Genomic DNA, 4,860 nt, shown 5'->3' on the forward strand with positions numbered 1-4,860 from the left:
TGGACAGGATCTGCCTGTTTGAAAAGAGGGTGTGGGGCTCTGAGCAGCAAACACTTGGCCCACTTTTCCTTCACACACCCTACATGCAAATTCGAGGTGCCTCAGGCACTTTATTTGCTTAGATATTCCAGTGGCAGTAGGCCTGTCTTATATAAGAGAAGCCCAGGGAGATGGTGGTTACAGGGCCAGCCACAGGTGTCACCCTGTCATGTGTCCCTGTTTATGTGGGGGTGAAGTTTCATGGGGAAGAAAAGGGTGAGGGCTTTACCATTTCTGGTAGTGTGAGCTTAGACACTCTTGGGAGCACGCTGTCAGAAACACAGACAGACAGTTGTGTTTTTCCATAGTGTCACATTTTATTGACAAATTCACAAGGTACAGCATTTTCAATAGCGGCAATTTGCCAGATACTCCTACAGTCCTTGGCAGTCCTGGCTGAGGTAAACACAGGTTATTTTTTTCTAATCTTAATTACCCTCATGATACACTACATATCACATAGTAAATCTCTCTCTGTATATGTTATACCTGTAGCTCATGGAATGGCTGTAAGGGGTTAAAGATGCAAGGAGTTTCAGAGTTTCCAACAGGCCTGAGAAGCCAAAGCTGGGAACCTCGGGGCCACGAGTCTCTGATAATGAGGCAAACAGGACTGGAAAAGTTGGAGAAACTGGCTGAGTCAGGACGCTGGGCTGCAGGTTTGAGAGTGAGGCAGCAGAGCTGAATCCAGCTGCGTGCAGAGGCAAAAGGGCAAGACCGGGTCCAGACAAAGGATCGAGCTGAGTGACAACAGAGATGGGGGAATGGGAGAAGGACAGATTGCATCTGACGTGATGATGGCTGCACCAGCAGTGCCCCCAGACAACCCGAAGCCTCTGGGACAGTCAGTTCTTTGCCTTAGTCAGTCCTTGATGCATGCTGGGCAGTGAGGGGACAGGTCAGTGGGGACTGTCACCAACCAGCTAGATGTGTACTTCTCTATGGGGTTCACACATAGGAGTTTCATACTTTCCTTGGCCTGTTGTGTCCAGTAAGTTCTTGGGCTTGACTTTGCTGCTATGATATTAATATACCCATATCCCCAACAGTCCCAACCCACCATGATAAGGTATGGAGTAGTACCCTTTCTATTCCCAGGATGATCATTTAGTAGTCTGTGCCATGTGGATGGCATGTGACAGGTCGTATACCTTCCATCCTCAATAGAGTACAGAGCTGCTTGTCAATGGGATGCCTCAGGGGTGAAAATCCACTGTTTACACAATAGGGAGTAACTTAGGGAAAGTCCAGTCTGACCTCGACAGGCATGTGCACCTTCTCAGGGCCTCCTGTGAAAGGGTTTCATGGAGAACTGTCCCAGCTCTTCTGCTCCTTGGTTTTGGCTGGCCAATAAGCCACTCCCCTGTCTCCTTCCTTCCCCTCTGCTCCCTTCTAAGATACCTCTGAGAACCTCAGACTCAGGTCTCCAAACCTTCTCAGCAGCTTTAGGCCTTGGCACCTCCCAGGCAGCCTCCATTCCGGGTCTTGTGATATGAACAGCAGGTAAACCCCTGGTCGGCAACAGACCCGGGTGGGCAAAAGGCCCTAGATACTCCAGGGAGACCAGACTACCTAGACTCAGGGATGGAGTCTGGACATGACTTCAATCAAGTCTCACAGAAAACATGAGATCACATGGGCAAGACAAAGGGAGGAGGGCCAGGAAAGTGGGGGTGAGAATTTGAGTGGATCTTAGCAAGTCCCAGAAGACACCTACAGCTTGATCCACCATGGGGTAAGCTGGAAAGTACATGATCACCCCTCCCTCATCAGCAGCAATCTTAACTTTTTCTCTGGTTGGTCAACAGCAGAGGGCCATAGGAAAAAGCCAATTCCAAGGACTCTCCAACCCCAAATCTCTGCTCGCTCTCTCGCTTTCTTTTCTTTCTTTCTTTCTTTCTTTCTTTCTTTCTTTCTCTCTCTCTCTCTCTCTCCTCTCTCTCTCTCTCTCTCTCTCTCTCTCTCTCTCTCTCTCTCTCTCTCTTTCTTTTTTTTTTTTTTTTTTGAGACAGGGTTTCTCTGTGTAGTTCTGGCTGTCCTGGCACTCAAAGTCCAGGTTAGCTTCGAATTCAGAGATCTACCTGCCTCTGCCTAATGAATATTAGAATTAAAGGTGTGTACCACCATGTCCAGCCTCTTTTTTTTTTTTTTTTTTTTTTTTTTGAGACAGAATCTTGTTATGTAGCCTAGGGTGCCTTTTGAGTGCTGGGACCACAGGCATACCCTAAGGTACTGGCTCCATTCTGTTTTTGGTAGCAGTCAGAGCCTGCTGCTGGAAGTCATGTCACACTATGGGAGTGGGTTGGCAGGAAAGCCCTCAGGGATATCTATATGCAAAGCAGCTAAAAGGCTACTCATCCCTGGGCTAAGTTTCTTTAATTTTAAAGTTGTACTGATTGGTGTAGGGGTGTGTGCACATACATACTTATCCATGAATACCAACACAGGTGTGTGAAGAGCAGCTTTAAGAGTCGCCCTTCTGCCTCCATGTGGGTTTCCAGGGACTGAACTCAGGCCGTCAGGCTTGGTTGGTGGGGAGTATCTTAAGGCACTAAGCCAGAATCTCACCAGCTTCCCTGGGCTAATTTTCCTGGTATGCTACACATTCCCACAGGAACTGATGCTTTTTCAAGCTGTATTACTTTTTGCAGGAGGAAGGGAAGGGACATGTCAGTACAGGTGCTTGTTATATCTTTGATACAATTGTTTTCTATTGGCTTATGTAATGTAAGTCCATTACAGGGGCTGGCCTCCAATGGCAAAGCAGTGTGCTTAGATAGAGGAAAACCACTCATATACATGAAACTAAAATAAAAAAAAAAAAAAAAAGAAATTCACTCCATAACAAGAAGAGTGAGCCCAGACCTAACCCTGCTCAAAAGGCTAGGTATTCATGGGGGAAAGAGGCGCTTGTGTTATCTAGGTAGGTGAGCTAGAGGGCCCTGAGCTCTGGTATGTGTCCTTCCTAGCTGGGAGCTGGGGTTGCATCCTAGCAAATTAGGTCACAGATTCCCACATCTAACCCTGCATGGTTTTCCTAAGTCTAGCTCCCTGCACCTCTCCAACCTTCTTCCCAGATAGTTCTGATGTCTCTCCAGTCACATCCCACGAAGGTCAGGAGTCCTGTGATATCTTTCTCTGTCCATAAGTGTTTTAACCTGCTGGGCCAGACCTAGCATATGCTACACCTACACACTTGGTCTGGCGCCTGCCTTAGGTACCCCTACCCTTCTGTTCCTAAAACACCCTCTCTAGGCTTGGTACCCAGAGGCAAGGAGGGGGAAACAGGGTAGAAGCCAAAGATCATTTCTAACCTTCTGTTGAGCTCTTCTGTACTCTGAATGCCCACACTAGTGAGTATGTGGTTATCAGCTGGCAGAAATCAAGGGCCCAGTATAGGTCCTAAGAACATGTCCCTGGCTGCCCCTCCTATGCTCCATTGTGGCAGAGATGGCAAAGCTTCAGTGGGGTTGTTCTGTCCTATGTTCCTGATCCCAGTTGGCAGAGCTCAACTGGACAGGGCTAGAAAGAGCTGGCAGGTGGGTTTGGGATGACCACAACAGAAAAGCAGACACAGGGAGCAGGTCCTATGGGTTCCGAATAGGAGGGTGCAGACAGGGTGAACACAGACTCTCACAGGAATAGCAGCTAAGACCTTCTACCCTTTGGCTGGAGAGTGATGCACAAGAGGAACTGAGAGAGAAAAAAACGTTATTTCTGGAGGGCCCAGTGAGGGGAGACTTACCTGTGGGCCCCAGTCCTCCCAGCAGAGGCCTCCTGGTGTGCTGGGTTCTTGGGGGAACAACTTTGAAGGGACAAAGTACTCAGTCTTGCCACAGACAGAAGCAAACCTTGTTTACTAGCCAGTTAAGCTTTCATTAGACATCAAGGGAAGTCAGAGCCTGAGGCAGAATGCTGGGGAAATAAAAGGGTTCATTTTTATACAGTGCTCTGTTTGGATGTTCCTCTAACAAACTAGCAAACGCTGGCATCCCAAAACCCATCCCAGTCCTGGAGATGTCAGGTCTGAGTCTGCCATTAGGCTAAGGTCAGGGTGTCACTTGGTCTCATTCTATCCTGGGGGTTGGGAAGAGCCCTTTCCAGTCTGAGGGGAAAGGTTGATTTATGGATTCCCCCTTTGTCTTCATAGCCATCTTTGCATCTAACAATCCATCTTCCATTTACACCTCCCAGGTGTCTCAAAGTTTTAAGCCTAAACTGGGACCCCCTTCTGCTGCATCAGGTGTCAGAGGATAGGGCCTGGATGTTGGAGCTCAGGTTGCCTCCGCTTTTGTGGGCAGCACTGGGCAACAGGCCTTAAGTCTGAGTATACACATCTGATTATTTCTGTAAGACCAAGTTCCTGGAGAGTGGGGCTGAGTGAAGGAAAAACTTGCAGCTCCAGGATGCTGTGCACTCCCTGGATCTCATCAAGGGAACAGGGTACTTACGCCCTGAACCTCCACAACCCTTGAGTTACTTAGTTCCCAGTCACAAGCATTCCAAACTGTAGTCAGCAGTGGTTTCATTATTATGGGGTTTATTATTTTGTGGTGCCAGTGATCAAATTCAAGGCCTCCCACATGCTGGGCAAGCATTCTACCACCGAGCTACAACCCCACCGAATGGATGGTGTTCATTGCTTTTCACTGATACTGAGAGCCTTGTGTTAGTTATGGACTACCTTGTCTGATGGAAATTCCCAGTTTTTTGACTTTTTTTAATTTAAAAAAAAATTACACTTTTTTTTTGTGTGTGTGTGTGTGTGCATGCCAGAGGACACGTGGAGGTCAGAGGACAACTCCTGGGAGTTGGTTCTCT

This window comes from Arvicanthis niloticus, chromosome 17 (assembly GCF_011762505.2).
Source record: "Arvicanthis niloticus isolate mArvNil1 chromosome 17, mArvNil1.pat.X, whole genome shotgun sequence".
In the NCBI taxonomy this organism is placed as follows: domain Eukaryota; kingdom Metazoa; phylum Chordata; class Mammalia; order Rodentia; family Muridae; genus Arvicanthis; species Arvicanthis niloticus.